The sequence below is a fragment of the Amblyomma americanum genome, chromosome 8 (assembly GCF_052857255.1).
Source record: "Amblyomma americanum isolate KBUSLIRL-KWMA chromosome 8, ASM5285725v1, whole genome shotgun sequence".
Classification (NCBI taxonomy): domain Eukaryota; kingdom Metazoa; phylum Arthropoda; class Arachnida; order Ixodida; family Ixodidae; genus Amblyomma; species Amblyomma americanum.
The window spans coordinates 101,545,276-101,562,561 of NC_135504.1; positions in this window are offsets into that span (position 1 = coordinate 101,545,276).

A 17,286-nucleotide genomic window follows, 5' to 3' on the forward strand; every position below is an offset into this window, starting at 1 on the left:
CGCTACCATTATGCCTTTTCACCTGACCCAGTTGTAGGCGCGTTTGCATTGCAGATAGCCCGCGTCATTCGAGCTTCATTTGCGTCTCGGATTCATTTCCGTCTAGCTATTGACTGAATGCACTAAAAAAACTCGATCTACCGCCGTACTTTCGGTTTTTCATATATACTTACCATTGATTTTCGCATTATTCCTAAAAGATACCGATGCATCGGCAATGCATGCGCCCTGTGTGTCTGTCCTGCATCACGTTTCTCTTGCATTGGAACCTGGCATAAGAGGTGGGCTTAAAATAAAAAGAAAGAGCCGCTCTTTGCGCTTTTTGCCGCGCGATCTATAGTCGCAAGGATAGTGACTGCGTCCAAAGGTGCTGGATGCCGCTGCTGGGTTGCCACGCCTATATAGTAAAACATTGTATTTGTAAATATTGAAAATGTCTACATGCCATCGGTAGCAGTGAAATTATGTAGCTCGTACAGAAGTGTTAGGATCGCTGGCCGGTCTCTGTTGTGGCTGATTTTCTTATTAGTGGGCGCACGTAGGTACTTATTTGCCGAATTTCGCACGGGAGGCACTCAACAGTGACGCACCACTGCCGCGGCATTCGCGTGGGTGAGACAGCGGCCGCTTGTAGTCATCTTAACATAGGAAGGCACACGCAAGGTCATTACCTGACCTCTGCTCCCCATATGATAGCGCGATATGCACTGCGCTGTCTCGGTGGCGATAAGAGCAGTTTCAAGTACACGGACAGTGTCCTTCGCGGGAGACAGGCAGTGTGAAAGCACTGGTACATGTACTGGTGCAGGAAATGAACACAAAACTGCGGCAGTAATCTGAGTGTTTCGAGCGGATTTGGTTGCTAGCAGAGGTGGGCAATTGCCCGCGTTGTTACTTTTCCTCCCTCACACTGACTTTTGAATCCATGGTCCTACCTCACCCTTGCCCTCGATTTGAAAAGTTATCCGGCCCTCCCTCGCCGTCACCCTCACTTCAAAACATTTGCTGTCCCTCCCTCTCCCTCATACCCACATCGACTGCTCACCCTCACACACACTAACAGTCATTTTAAAATTTGAGTTATATTTTCTAGTCAGCAACTTCTGGCGACATTACTGTGTAACAAATTTACAAGACAAGCAAGTCCTCAAGGCTCTGCTGCATGAGAGGCTGGATGCTTATACTGTTGTGTGTGTTCGGGTAAGTGTGTGCGAGCTGTTCGAAATGATACATGAGACAAAACACAGACAGTTATGAGTTCGGCCCTAAACTATCACTCTGGTTTAACTTCTGTCACGCTCTGCATGCATACATGACGCCTGCGCTCATAACATTTCATTGTTTTCTATATTTATTTTGCTTATACTGCAATGCCCACAGGGGAATTCAGCAGGGTGGGATACAGATACGTAACCACAACGTAATAACACTAGCAATGAACACAAGAACAAAGTAGCATAACGTAGCTTGAAAATTTTGAAAAATAAGCATACACAAAAGATTTTTAACAATACTGGAAAGAAACGTCGGCATAGATGATTACTAAATGTGGTCACTGGTTAAGAGATTCCCTTGCGTTTCTGTTTGTGGAAAGTATACTTAAAACTGTTAATACGCGTCGTAAATGGCGGTACTGTGCGGCTCTGTCTTTCTTTAGTAGCTTAAACATACGAAAAAGAAATTATTATCGTGAGATATGTCCTATAGTATCCGATAATTTTCTGAAAGACGAATTTTCGTCGCGACACACGGTTTCTTTGCGTTAATGGGGGCAAGTCCGCTTTGGTTATCAGCTCTATCACTTAGTAACGTCGAAATCTATTTTAAACGAAACGAGTTGGTTTTATTGGCGCCATATATATCTTATTAGCGTGTGCTTTAGTGAAAGAATCCCTATTAACGCATGCATAGTCTAGTATTGGCAGAATTATGTTTTTGTATGCGAGCAGTCGGACAGAAAGATTTGGAAGACTCAAATCTCTCCTCAGAAAGAACAACTTGCGCTGAACATTGGCGATTATGTAGTCAATATGCTTAATCCAGGTGAAGTCATTAGCGATCAAGAGTCCGAGATGCGTATTATGTACTTTGATAAAAGCTTAATAATAATAATAATTGGTTTTTAGGGAAAGGAAATGGCGCAGTATCTGTCTCAAATATCTTTGGACACCTGAACCGCGCCGTAAGGGAAGGGATAAAGGAGGGAGTGAAAGAAGAAAGAATAGGTGCCGTAGTGGAGGGCTCCGGAATAATTTCAACCACCTGGGGATCTTTAACGTGCACTGACATCGCACAGCACACGGGCGCCTTAGCGTTTTTCCTCCATAAAAACGCAGCCGCCGCGGTCGGGTTCGAACCCGGGAACTCCGGATCAGTAGTCGAGCGCCCTAACCACTGAGCCACCGCGGCGAGCTTAAAAAATGTTTAGATAGGATTAATGTTTTTTTTTTATTTTATCTCAAACGGCGTCTGCAATAGTAAGCAGTACAGCTTGGTGGTCCGATATGATATCTACTATCTGGCTATTCTTTTTGGCAGTAATTGATTCGCTAACAAAAAAGAGGTCAAGCATTGATTGAGAATTGCCCTTAAATATGGTATATTCTTCTACAATCTGCAATCAGTGGAAGCCAAAAGCAATGCCCATCAAAGGTTCACCTTGGGGTCGTGCTTTTTAACTGAAAGTGTGACTAGTCTACTGCAGGCAAAATAAAATATCCTGACAGTACAATATAATTATCGGGTTTAAAATTCATGCACAAATATTTTTTCAGTTCCTATATTACGGCGTACGGCAAAGATAGAGTTGTGGTGCCTGTACAAGCTCCAATAATATATCTAACGTTTTCATTGTAAGTTGTGCAAAAATGCGCTCTACATTTGGTACATCATGCATCGGTAAAATTCACAGGGATGATTTATACCGAATGGTGACATCTCCACCTCTAAAATAAATATCCTTTTGTACGGACTGTAGCCAGCTGTAACGAACTCATTGTCAAACACTGTATTGTAAAGCCAATTTTCTGTCACAACCGCTTTTTCAGGATCGCGCAAAATCAGAAGGGCCTTCAGCTCAGTTTTCTTCTTTATAACACTTCTGCAATTAACATTTAGTATTTTCAGGGTCTGAAGTCTTTTAGTTCGGAGTCAGATTCATTTCTTTCTAAGCAGAAAGCGAGGAGCTCTTGTTTCATTCCAACCATACAGTACGCGATTAACGCTTAGCTTATCATAGATTAGCTATAAAAGTTTGGCGCCCTCTTTCCCCTCTAATTCAGAGTTTTTCCACTGCTGTTTACGTATTTTTCTAAATTGTTTGAGAAAAGTCCTCAGCTGGTGATTTCGTGCTTTTTCGGTGCACAGATTTTGAGCTGGTATTTTTGAGTTAATGGCATGATCGTAATATTGAATTTTTTTTTTCACAGATACCGAGGAGTTTCAAAACGAATGGTTGCGCCTCATTTATTTCTTTCTTACCCACATTGTGGCATCTTTCGACACCACTCACTGTTAAACCTTGTTCCAGAAAAAAAAAAACTAATTATTTCCTTTCCCAGTCTTCGGTAGTCGCCTTGCAAATCTCTTTTATTCCGTAAATGATCAGGTTATTTCCCCTGCCTCTGGTTTCTAAATCGTCTATCTGAATCCTAACTACAATAAGCTGCTCCTGATACTCCGATATTGCCGATTCGATGTATTTACCTTCATGGCTAAGACATTTTGGCTCGACAACTTTTTATCAGTGCCATCAATTCGCTGAGTTAAACCGGAAAGTTTATTCTCAGTGATGTTCTGAGACGCCTGCAGGCCCCCCACTGTTGAAATAATATTTCTCTGGCCTTCTAGCAATTCCGAAAGCATTTTTTTCAATGGGGGTGGATTTATTTCAACACCGCCAAAAGACAACAGATCTTTTGATAATGCAGAAACGCAAGAAAGGAAACGCTGAACATACAGTGGGCAGGGCAGCGGCACTAGAAAGCGATCGTCACTCCTGCAGATATGTGCCGATTTGTAATCAGCAACGTGAATGGCAAAGAAAAATAAATGTTTAGCATGCTGCTTCATTTGCTGCGGCCATGCCCACTGTGCAGATATGGACTGCTAAAATCAGTCAGTGCGTTGTTGTGTATGAGTACAAAAAGTAATGTACGCGAAGAGGAGTTAGAAAACAATTCAGTAGCGTTTACCGTGATAATTGCAATAAGTTGCTGGCAGAGATTAGACTCAGAACAAGAGAGTTTTGTAGGTCGCTTAATTACCATTTCCGGGTGACACTGCGATTGCACTGGGTCATTTCAAATTCACTGCTTGAAATCTTCCGCTATTTCTTGCAGCTTGCTACATGTCTTGCTACATTCGCTACATTCACCAGACGACATGCTACATGTCGTCTGGTGAAGCTTCCACGCGCACGGATGGAAGATGATGAAGACCACGCTTTCAGACTACAGCGTGAGAGACTGGCACTTTCGACAACAACTCTCGTTAACACGGCTACGTTACAAAGACGATGGCGTTGCAAGCACAGCACGAGAGCTTGGCAATTCGTATTGACAGGGTGTTGATTTCTCCCAACAGGTTGTTCAAATTAAGGAAATTATCATCCGACCGACTTACAACTAGAGTGGCAATCCTTCTTTGTGATGCGCTCAGCTTATACCTCGTGTCTACTGATCTATTGCTGTCTGTTTGTGATGTGTTTCGCGGCGTATCCTAAACGCTTTGTAAATAATTTAGTTAATGTAAATAGAATATATTTTCAATCTTATAAATGTCATACTTAAAGAAAAGCTGTGGCGAAGGCGTAGTGGTCTGAAGTAGCGGCAAGCGGGACTGATTGTTTAGGGCCGCCGCGAGTTCGGATCCCCCTCGCCTAGATTTAAAATTTTTGATTTCTTTAGTGTCTTCACCCGGTGCGGTGCCAGCTTTCAGCTCCAGTAAGGCCCTTATGCGGTCGCTTAACTTAAAACATTATTGAGGCCAGTTGAAAATCCAACGGCTCGCTAAAATGAAGCACTTGGGCTGAATAATAGTAGTCCCTAATTCCCCGAGTCTGGAGTAAACGATCACAGTGGTTGCCATTTTAGCGCCCTATTGCTTCCAATCCGCCGAAAAATGCTTGTCTGCCTGTGCGAAGCCTGCTTATAGAACGCTGGCCATCTTGGTCACGTGACGTTCTGACGTCATCACAAGCTTCCCATCAGATTGTGAGCAAACTGCCCACCGTGGAAGTTCAATTTAATGATTAGTCGCGAGAGATCCTTCAGGAACAACATAGATCTCACAAACCCCACCGATGGCGAAAACCTGCAATCGCAGGACAGTGGCGCATAAATTAACTGCTTCACCTCTGCGCCTGGAGCGGGAACAGGACTCTCAGGTTTCTGTGAATGTAAAGAACGACCAATACGAAAGAAGTACAAATCTAAAATGATGAAATAACACACAAACTTACATCATATGGCATATCAACCAAAGTAAGCATGTTCAGGTCAAGCAAAAGCATAGAAAGTCAAGACAAACCATGCGAAACAGGACGCACTGGGCTAGCGCACGATAATTCATGGTTAACTGAAGTGAAACAACCCGTAACATTTTTGCTTGCACGTCTAGGCCTTACTCAAACGCTCAGTGTCAATTTCCTATCACGTCTTGTAGAAATTTGGTTCATAAAATCAGGCGTGCGACTATGCTGTTACCGGCCTTACCAGGGACAGAGATATACCAAGAGATGTTGATGTTATTTGGAGAGCAGTACAATGTTTTCTTTTTTAGCGCATATCGTACAGTACAAGCCGGAGCGAGCGATGATTCAGACCAAGGTTCTTAAGGCGCTGCTTTTTTTTTCATATTAAGGCTTCAGCGGTCGCCCTTGCCCACCATATTGCGGTACCGCTTTCCTATACAGCAGTTCCAGAGAAAATATAATAGAGAAAGAAGATATGCCTTTACTGAACTACTCAGAGCATGAATAAAAAAAATTCGACGCCAATGCTACGAACAGGCTCTGATTTGACAGTGGAATTTCGCAAAAAAAATTTTTGCTCTGCAGACAATTTTGTGAAACCTCACTGAGCTGAAATCTGACTTTGTTCCGGCAAAAAAGGCCTAAAACGTGCGAATTCAACAGCCTTACTAAGAATAATTTCTACGTGTTTTACTCTACACTCTGATAATCCGACAGACTCGAAACTGATAATGAAAATGTTGACGGCGGCGCAATGGTATTCGGTTTACCGGGAGCCGCCAGCACGACCGGACCAGTGGCCCCTTGTCAGACTATGCGCGGTGTTTCACGGAATAATTTAAACAATTTAAAAAAAGTTTTTGATTTAGAAGAGCGCTTTTTTCATGGGTGTACTACATAACGAGGACGGAGATGGTGTGCTGCACCCGCGTTTCGTGTTCACCTCGTGTACCTCTAAAGTGCAGAAACTGCCTCTTCCCGGGATCTTCACCCTAACAAGTAGCGTTTCAAAATGGGAATTTATAACGGGCGGCACAGGCAAAAGCGTTAGCCCGAAGTACGGTTTGGGCCACCACCCTCGCCCTCGAATAGTGAATTCTGTCCTCCCTCACTTCATCATGTCCTCCCTCCCTCGCCCTCACCTCACCATGTCTTCCCTCCCTCGCCCTCACCTCATCACGTCTTTCCTCCCTCGCCCTCACCTCACCATATCTTTCCTCCTTCACCCTCGTCCTCACGTATTTTCTTCCGCCCATGCTCCGTCACCCAAACCTCCCCGAGTGAAATCCTCATGAGGTGAAGGTGACGACACCCTAATGAGGGCTGGCCCTCGTGAGTATGCCCATCACTGGTGCTAGCGAAACGAAGATGAGTCCCAGCGCCAGCAAAAGTTCGAAACACCCAGGTTTTTTGCGGCGTAAACGCGCCCACAGCTGCCTCAGACGAAGCGGCTTAACGGTAGAGGCGTCCTCGCGCATTCTGTTTATCAAGACAGCGGCCTGTGTATTCCGAAATGCTCGACAGCTACACAGGGAGCGACCATCCATTCATGATCATCATCAACACGACGTAGACTCCGGCAGAATGCGGGGCAAGCGAAGCAATGAGAGTGTCGCGCCGGTAGGGGCCCGCACTGCGCGTGGCGATTTTGTGCTTTCGTGCCGTTTACTTCTGTCCGCGCCTGCACGTACTATCGGCCGGAAAAGTAAAGGGACCACTACTCAGGGCAGCGGAGCGGCTGCGGGGTCGCACCGCGGCACTGTTATCTCGCGCCGCTTAAAGTCACTGGAACGATTCAGTGAGTTTTAGCGCCGCTCGCTTGCAGCCAGAAGAAGAAGAAGAAGATGAACTTTATTTTCCACTGATATAGGAGCTCCTCTACTTCCCGCCCCTGGCACGCATGCTCAAAGGGCAGGTTCCGGGGCCTCCGTACTGAAGATATGCGAAGTTACAGGTAGTCTTCGCGGCTTCCGTCTCCATTCGGATGACTTGCTGCTGTTCAGCGGGGGACTCGCTTCGCATCAAGACCTCCCAGGAATCTCTACTTGTAATGTTCTTTGTGACTCATGGGGAGTCAGGACATTGCCAGATTATATGATGAGAGTGCCTCTTTCTCCGCAGATATTACATTTATCACCAGGTGAATCTTCTATTCGCGGCAGAAACAACCAGACTGGATTTGGGAAATCACCATCTTGCAGCTGTCGCCATGCGAAAGCGGCTCTGTTGCTTAAAGTTCGGTCGGGTGGTGGAAGAGACCTTCTTCCAATTCTACAGTGCTCGACAATTTCAGTGTACGTTTTCGCGCGCTAATCCAGTCCCCGAGACTCGGGCGGTTCTATTGTTACCCGGAAGTAGAGAGCTCGGGTTAACTCGTGTTCCGCCTCATTAACTGGCACTGACTCGTGTGCGGGGGTCCATATTATCGTAATTTTACGGTTGGATTCAGAACTTCTTAAAAGTTGTTTGTCTCTTTCGAGACCCTTCCTTTCCCAAAATTCCAGAGAACCGATCAGCAATCGCTGATTATGATGTTTGCTTTCGTTCCAACGCAAGAGAGCGCTATTGCAACTTCTTCAGCTGTATCTATGTTTTGGCTTCTATTGGGTGCGGCAGCGACTGGTACGCAAAGGCCGTTGACCACCGTGGAGACTGCCGACCCCGACTTTCCACTAGCCGCGTCTACACAGGCGACTGCCTCAGGTTTCTTATTTCCCGTGCACTTCGTAAGCGCTTCCGCCCTTCCTTGTTATACCCAGACGCGCTGAATCCGCGGTTATAAATTCCAATCTCATTGCGCACCCTCTGAAATTAATCCTAGCAATGTTTTATTAATGGGGTTCGGCACAACAATTAAGGCAAGGGCGCGGCGGTACCGCACGGTCAGTAGGTGTAGGAATATTTTAATTCACCTTTCGCATTTTCGGAGCAGCTCCAGTGGCCAAGTGGTCATAACAGGTGTGGGTAGAGGAGAGTGTTTTGAAGAACGTCTCACCGCCTGCAGCACCAACAAAACAGTGCCTTGACGGCTGAATGCTTTCTTTACGGCAGATTAAACTTGCCACCAAATTCGCACATGACGGTTAAAGCTCTGTGATCGAATTTCAGGGGCAGGTAATCCAAACCCAAAGCTTTCGCTTCCTTCTGATGCCGTCTACTCTAGAGTTTGTGCGCGCGGTGGTGATGTCGAAGTGTTTTGCAGCATGGTGAACAATATCATTTTTTGCCGCTTTTGTACGTAGGACATAGCCTGTTGCAATGCTCAGAGTACTCATATGCCATCGCGACGAGTGCCGCACATCAAGATCATAGAGGACTGCACTGTTTATTTCATCTTTACTGCTTTAACTTTTGCGCCACTTCTTTTCGGCATTACATTTGGTGTTGGGGAGATAAATTATTGCATAATAAGTACAACAAAGTAACTGCTTGAAAGACGGCATAAAATACCGTCAAGCATAATTCCAAACCATCAAACAAATTAATATCAAGGTATAATGCTAAGCATTTGATCATCATTGTGGACATGAGTTTTGTGGCAACTGATTGCAGTCATCTGATTTGTTTTCTTGAAAAATGTCAGATGCAATCAAAAAGAGGCAAAAAACACGAGCACATCCGAAAGCGCGAAATTTTCGTGTTTCGTTTTTTATTGTTGCTTTCACACGCGGATATACATGGATCGCCTAATTGGACGTGATAATTACATGTAGACTGAAATATTCCGCAAGTCAGGCTGAAAATTTTAGCAAAAAATGAGACCATTTCCATGAACGACAGTTCGAGAGGTCGATGGCACATGTGCACTATTTGGCTGACATCGAAACAGAAGATTTCACTTTTTTGATGCGGTGTTTGGAATTTACTGGTATTTGTTAATGCTACACTTCAAATGAAACTCTATTAAGACATTCATGGGCGATCTTTCGAAAGACTTGCAAGCTAGGAATACTTACTTTTCCGTGTGATATGTTCATTTAAAACGAAACTTATTATCTCGCATTGTGCTCACCGAAGAAAAAGCTTTATTCGAGATAGCAACGTGCACAGAGGGGAACAATCGTCAGTGGTCTTTGAGGCCAAAACATACAAAGGCCAGATTCCTCTTAGGCAACCGCACTAGCCTTTTCTGTATTCGAACACCCTCGCTGTTGAATACGTTGCTGGAGTAGCCTGTTTTCCGCCGTTTGATCGTTATGCATTGCACGAAACTGAATGGTTTCCAAGTAGTACCAGAAGCGCTTCTGCAGTAAAAGTCCATCTTTGTTTGGAACAAATGATGCAATGTCCTTTTAAAATGTCGATGCAAAAACGGGACTTCTTCATAAAAACTAAATGACTCTTCTCTTAATGTTTTACGCATTTATTATAAATCCGAACAATGCAAGCCTAAACAACTTTAATTTTGCATTCGAATAGAATTTCATTTTTGACCTATGAGCAAGAATAAAAATAACTGCCTAATTAGAGACCCACAAAGTGAACAAGAGACGGGAAAACCTTAAAGTGTTTGCCAGCGTTTCAATTAAAGGACTTGTATTTGTCTGGACAAAGCGTTCATCATTGGAAGGGTTTAAATAGCGCCTTCACTCAACGAAGAAAGAGGCCTGTGAGAGAGATGAGGCCTGAGGTGGAAGGAGTGTTAGTACAGTGAGGTTGACTTAATCCAGGCTTGATGGCTACTTAAGAGGAGTGACCGGGTGAGGAGCATAGCTATGATGTAAAATAGGCCAGCTCAGCAGAAATTAATCTTGGCGAGTGGAGCGTGGAGAGATGGCGTCCGCGAGCCCGAAAAGGCTGCGTGTCCAGCTGCAGCAGGTGGTATGGTACGACTAGCTCCGTCGACATTAAACTAGGATAAAGAAATTAAGCAGCAGCAGTGTGGCAGAAAGAAAGACCCGGTGACCAAACAAAATTATAATAAAAGCTTAAATAAGGACAGGTATGCAGAAAACGAGAAAGATAGGGTTGGAAGGAGTGTGAAACCTGAGGGTTCAGGAGAAATGTTGGCAGGAGGTGGAGGTGCACAGGCTAAGAGTGAAAGGGAATATTAAAATAAACAAATAAAAACAAACAAACGGGCATTAGAGGAGGAGAAGACGGGTCAGGTTTGATCTGCAGGATGAAAGAAACGATACAGCGCCGATATGAAGCACTCTGATAACTACAGTATTCTTGCTCTCACCATCTGCACACCGTTTTTAAACAATTACGCCAGGGCCGGAATGTACCAGAGAGGTTCTAAGTCCCCTTTGGATATGTTAACTTTTGCTGGTTGTAAGGTATTAAATTTGTCGATTGGAAAGTCCTGACGTCAAAGAAAAAAACACATATATGGTAAAAAATAAATCCGCACTTAACAGGAGAATGAAATCATTCAAAGGAAACGAACCGTCAATGCTCAGGCGCAGGTGCTTGTCTAAAGCATTTACCTTGTTTCCTTTTAAAGAAGAAAAGAAGTCCACCTCGCAATTTCTGTGTTGTTGTCTTACACATTTCCCGCCGACATTGAATTTGTTCACATTACCTTCACTGCTTTCAGAATACAAATAATACAAACTTCTGAATAGAAAACCATGAATCCTTCGTGAAAATCCATGCGCCGCGTTGGCTGAGTGGTTAAGGCGCACGGCTGCTGACCCGAAAGAGGCGGGCTCGATCACGGTCGGGTGGCCGAATTTTGATGGAGGCGAAATTCCACAGGCCCGTGCGATGTCACTGCACGTTACTAAACCCCAGGTGGTCAAAATTTTCGAGGGACCTTCACAACGGCGTCTTCCATACCCGGAGTCGCTCTGGGACCTCAAACCCCCATGAACCATAAGCCTTTCTGAAACTCCAATTCTTAGGTAGAGACGAGTGAATCACGCGGTCTTCATGTGTTTGAACATAACTATGAAGGTCCAGCGAAATCAATACTTGCCATCACATTCGACACGTGTGATATATTTTGTTTACATATTTATTTACATACCGTGCAGCTCCGTGAAGGAATAATTTCATGAACATACATACATACATACATACATACATACATACATACATACATACATACGTACGTACGTACGTACATACATACATACATACATACATACATACATACATACATACATACATACATACATACATACATACATACATACATACATACATACATACATACATACATACATACGTACGTACGTACGTACGTACGTACATACATACATACATACATACATACATACATACATACATACATACATACATACATACATACATACATACATACATACATACATACATACATACATACATACATACATACATACATACACACACATACACATGCACACACATGCATACACATACATACATACATACATACATACATACGTACGTACGTACGTACGTACGTACATACATACATACATACATACATACATACATACATACATACATACATACATACATACATACATACATACATACATACATACATACATACATACATACATACATACATACATACATACATACATACATACATATGTACGTACGTAAGTACGTATCTCAAGGCGCGGAAAAAAGTAAACGGAGCGCGTCGCGCCGGAAAAAAGTGCGTGTGAGCGCCGTCTATCCGGTCCAGACGAAAGCTCAATTCCGCCACGCGCATATGCAGGCCCCTACCGGCGCAACGCTCTCATTGCTCCCCTTGCCTCGCATTCGGCCAGCGTCAGTGTCGCGCTGATGATGATCATGATCGGATTGTTGCGCCCATTGTAGCGAGCTGGCATTTCGGAACGCAGAGACCGCTGCCTTGATGCCGCAGAGCCCGCGGGGGCGACGCTACCGTTATGGCTTTTAATCTGAGACAGCTGTAGGCGCGTTTGCATTCCAAAAGGCCCGCACCCTTCTAGCTTTACGTGCCTCTCCGATTCATTTTCGTCTAGCTATCGACGAAGTATAATCGAAACTCTCGATCTACCTCAGTACTTTCGGTTTTTTTAAAAATATGTTTACCCGTGATGTCCGCATTGTTCCTACAAGGCACCGATACAGCGGCAATGCATGCGCCGTGTGTGTCTGTCCTGCAGCACTTTATTTGTTCCTGTATTGGAAGCTGGGATAGGAGGTGGCCTTAAAATATGACCAAACGGCTGCTCTTTGCGCTATATGTAAAATATTGTATTGTAAATATTGAAAATGTCTATATGCTACCACTAGCAGTGAAGTAATGTACCTCGCACAGAAGTGTTAGGATCGCGGGCCGGTCTCTGTCGCGGCTCATTTTTTTATTAGTGGGCGCACTCGGGTACTTATTTGCCGAATTTCACACGGGAGACACTCAACAGTAATGCACCGCTGCCGCGGCATTCGCGTGGGTGAGACAGCGGCCGCTTGTAGTGATCCTAAGATAGGAAGGCACACGCAAAATGATTGCCATACCCCTTCTCCGCATATGACAGCGCGATGTACCGTGCGCTGTCTCGGTGGCGGTAAGAGCAGTTTCAATTAGTGTGACAGTGTTCTTCGCGGGAGACAGGCAGGGTGAATGTACTTGTACATGCATTGGAGCAGGAAATGAACACAAACCACAAACCTGCGGCAGTACTCTGAGTGTTTCGAGCGCATTTGGTTGCTAGCAGAGGTGGGCAAATGCCCTCGTTTTTGCTTTTACTCCCTCACACTCACTTTTGAATCAACGGTCCTACCTCCCCCTCGACCTCAATTTAAAAAGTTATCCGACCCTCCCTCGCCCTCACTTCGAAACATATGCTGGCCTTCCCTCGCCTTCACCCTCACATCATCTGCTCACCCGCACACACACTAACAGTCGTTTTAAAATTTGAGTTGTATTTTGTAGTCAGGAACTTCTGGCGACAATATAGAGCAATAAACTTACAAGAAAAGCCATCAAGGCCCTGTTGAACGAGAGGTTAGATGTTTATACTGTTGTGCGTTGCTGTTACGTGTGTGCGAGCTGTTCGAACTGATACGTGACACAAAACACAGAGTGTTACGAGTTGGCCCTAAGCTATCACTCTGGCATTGCTTCTGGCACGCAATGCATACATACATGCACCCTGCGCTCATAACACTTCATTGTTATCTATATTTATTTTGCTTATACTGCAATCCCCGCCAGGGATTTTAGCAGCGGGGGTTAGAGATGCGTAACCACAACGTAACCACTCAGGCAATGTACACAAGAACAAAGTGGCATAACGTAGCTTAAAAATTTTGAAAAATAAGCATTTACAAAAGATTTTTATATAATACTGGAGAGAAACGCAGACATACATGATTTCGAAATGTGGTCATTGGTTAAGAGATTCCCTTACATTTCTGATTGTGGAAAGTATGCTTCAAACGGTCATTATGTATGTTAAATAGAGTTACTGTGCGGCTAAGTCTTTGCCTAGTGGCGTAACCAGATGAAAAGGAAATTATTCTCGTGAAATCTATCCTATAGTTGCGGTTATTAATTCGAAAGACGGATTTTCGCTCGTCGCACGCGGTTTTTTTGCGTTAATGGGGGCAAGTCCGCTTTGGTTATCATCTCTGTCACTTACGCACGTCCAAATCTATTTTAAATAAAGCGAGCTGCTTTTTTTGACGCCATATTTATGTTATTAGTGTGTGTTTTAGTGAAAAAAATCTCTAATAACTCATGCATAGTCTAGTATCAGCAGATATATGTTTTTTCTATGCGGGCAGTCGGACTGAAAGAGTAGGAAGACTCAAAGCTCTCCGCAGAACGAACAACTAGCGCTTAACATTAGCTTTTATTTCTTCGATATGATTAGTCCAAGCGAAGTAATTAGTGATCAAGAGTCCGAGATGCTTATATTGTATCTCGAGAAAAGCTCGAGAATAGTTTGGATAGGATGACTGTTTGTGTTACTTTATCTAAAACAGCGTCTGCAGTAGTGAGCAGTACAGTTTTGGCATCCGATATGATATCTCCTATCTGGCTATTTCTTTTGGCTGTAATTGATCCGCTAACAAAAAAAGAGGTCGATCATTGATTGAGAATTAGCCGGAATATGGTATCTTCTTCTACAATCTGAAACAAGTCGAAGCCAAAAGCAATGCCCAACAAAGGTTCACCTTGGGGGTCGTGCTTTTTAAATGAAAAATTTGGCTAGTCTACTTTAGGCGAATTAAGATATCCTTACAGTACAATACGATTATCGGGTTTACCATTCGCCCACAAATTTTGGTTCAGTGCCTTTAATATGGCAATGATATAGTTGTGGGGCCTGTACATGGCTCCAATAATATATCTAACGTTTCCTTAGTGTGTTGTCCAAAAGTGCGCTCTACATTTGGTACATCATGCAATGTAAAAGTCACGGGCATGTTTTAATCCGAATTGTGACATCTCCACCTCTACCATCACAATCCTTTCGGTACAAACTGTAGCCAGTGGTAACGAACTCACTGACAAACACTGCATTGTTAAGCCAAGTTTGTGTCAAAACCGCTCTTTCAGGGTCGCGCAAGAACAGAAGGGCCTTCAACTCAGTTGTCATGTTTATAACACTTCTGCAATTAACATTTAGTATTTTCAGGGTCCGAAGTTTTTTAGTTCGGAGTCAGATTCATTTCTTTCTAAGCAGAAAGCGAGGAGCTCTTGTGTCATTCCAACCATTCAGTACGCGATTAACGCTTAGCTTATAATAGATTAGCTTTAATGCTTGGCGCCCTCTTTCCCCTTTTCTTCAGAGTTTTTCATTGCTGTTTCTGTGTTTTTCTAAATTGTTTGAGAAAAGTCCTCAGCTGTTGATTTCGAGCTTTTTTGGTGCACGGATTTTGAGCTGCTATTTTTCAGTTAATGGCATGGTCGCAATAATGAAATTTCTTCACTAAAGTCGAGGTGCTTTATAACGAATGGTGGCGCCGCATTTATTTTATTTTTACCCACACTGTTGCATCTTTCGACACAACTCACTGTTAAACCATTTTCCAGGAAAAAAACTCCACCAATTATTTCCTTTCCCAGTTCTCACTAGTCGCCTCGCTAAGCACTTTTATTCCGTTAGTGATCAGGTTATGTCTCCTGCCTGTTTTCTAAATCGTCTATCTGGCGTCTAATTGCACTAAGCTGCTCCTGAATCTCCGATATCGCCGATTTCATGTCTTTTACTTTCGTGGCTAAGAGATTTAGGCCCGACAACTTTTTCTCAGTGCCATCAATTCGCTGAGTTAAACCGGAAAGTTGATTTTCAGTTACTTTTTGAGACGGCTTCAGGCCCCTCAATGTTAAATAATATTGCTCTGGCCTTATAGCAATTCCGATAGCATTTTTTTAATGGGGGCGGATCTGTTTCAACACCACCACAAGACAACAGATCTTTTGATAATGCGGTCACGCAAGAAATGAAACGCTGAACACAGAGTGAGCAGGGAAGCAGCACGAGAAAGCGATCGTCACTCCTGCAGTAATGTGAAGATGCGTAATCAGTAACCTGGATGACAAAGCAAACAGCATTGCTTAGCATGCTGCTTTGTTTGCTGATTCCTTGTCCACTGTGCAGAAATAGACTGCTAAAATCTGTCAGTGCGTTCTTGTGCCTATGTACAAAAACTTATGTACGCCAACAGTAGTTAGAAAACAATTCAGTAGCGTTTACCACGATAATTACAATAAGTTGCTGGGAAAAAATAGACACACAACGAGAAAGTTTTGTAGGTCGATTATTTACTATTACCCGATGACATTGCGATTGCACTGGGTGATTTGAAAATCACTGCTTCAAATCTTCCGCCATTTCTTGCAGTTTCGACATGTTCGTCTGATGACGCTTCCACGCGCGCGGATGGAAGATGATGAAGGCCAGGCTTTCAGACTACAGCGCGAGAGACTGGAACTTTCAAGAACAACTCTCGTGAACGCGGCTACGTGACGAAGACGATGACATTGCAAGCACAACACGAGCTTCGCAGTTCGTAATGGTAGGATGTTAGATTTCTCCCAACTGATTGTTCAAATTAAGGAAATGAATTAAGGAAGGACCTGACGCTGCGTGTGGGCTTCGGCATTTGGCGCGGGAGCTCACACTTTCAGCGTGGAACACGGGAGAGTTTTGCAACTTCCGCCTCAAGGCACTGAACCCTGAACTGCGCCTTCGTCTTCCACGTAACTTAGAACGTCGCGACGTAACACTGTTATGCCGTTTATGGATCGGTGTTGCATTTACCAATTACTAAGCTTTCCGGATGGGGATGGCCGACAGCCCTGCCTGTGAGAGCTGTGGTTGTGAGGAGACCATCGCTCATCTTCTCTGTGAGTGCCCTGCATTTGCGAGTGCAAGACATACACTGTGTTGTGCCCTGGACCGCCTCTATCCTCGCCCATTAACAGAGCAAAAGATCCTCGGTCCGTGGCCACAGCAGTCGACTGCCCTCAAGGCATACAAGGCACTCTTTGCCTACTTGAGAGCGACTGGATTCAGTGACAAATTGTGACCGCGTTGTGCGTGCGTGTGTTATGCCTTTTTATGCGTTGCATATTGCAATCACTCAGTTCAGCACTTGGGCGCGGCCGGGCAGCCACCAAACCACGTGACGTGACGTCACGACAGCCGGAGGAAAAGCTGGGCCCCAACTCGCGCGGTCGCGTGCGGCCGCAGCCACCACCTGACTCCCGCTCCTCCCGCCAGGGGCGCTGCTCCGGCGCGTGACGTCACGGAGGAAAAGCTGGGCCCCAACTGGCGCGGTCGCGCGCGGCCGCAGCCACCACCTGACTCCCGCTCCTCCCGATAGGGGCGCTGCGCTATGATTGACGTCACGGCATATGTATAAAAGAGCTGCGCTCCTTCGCCGAG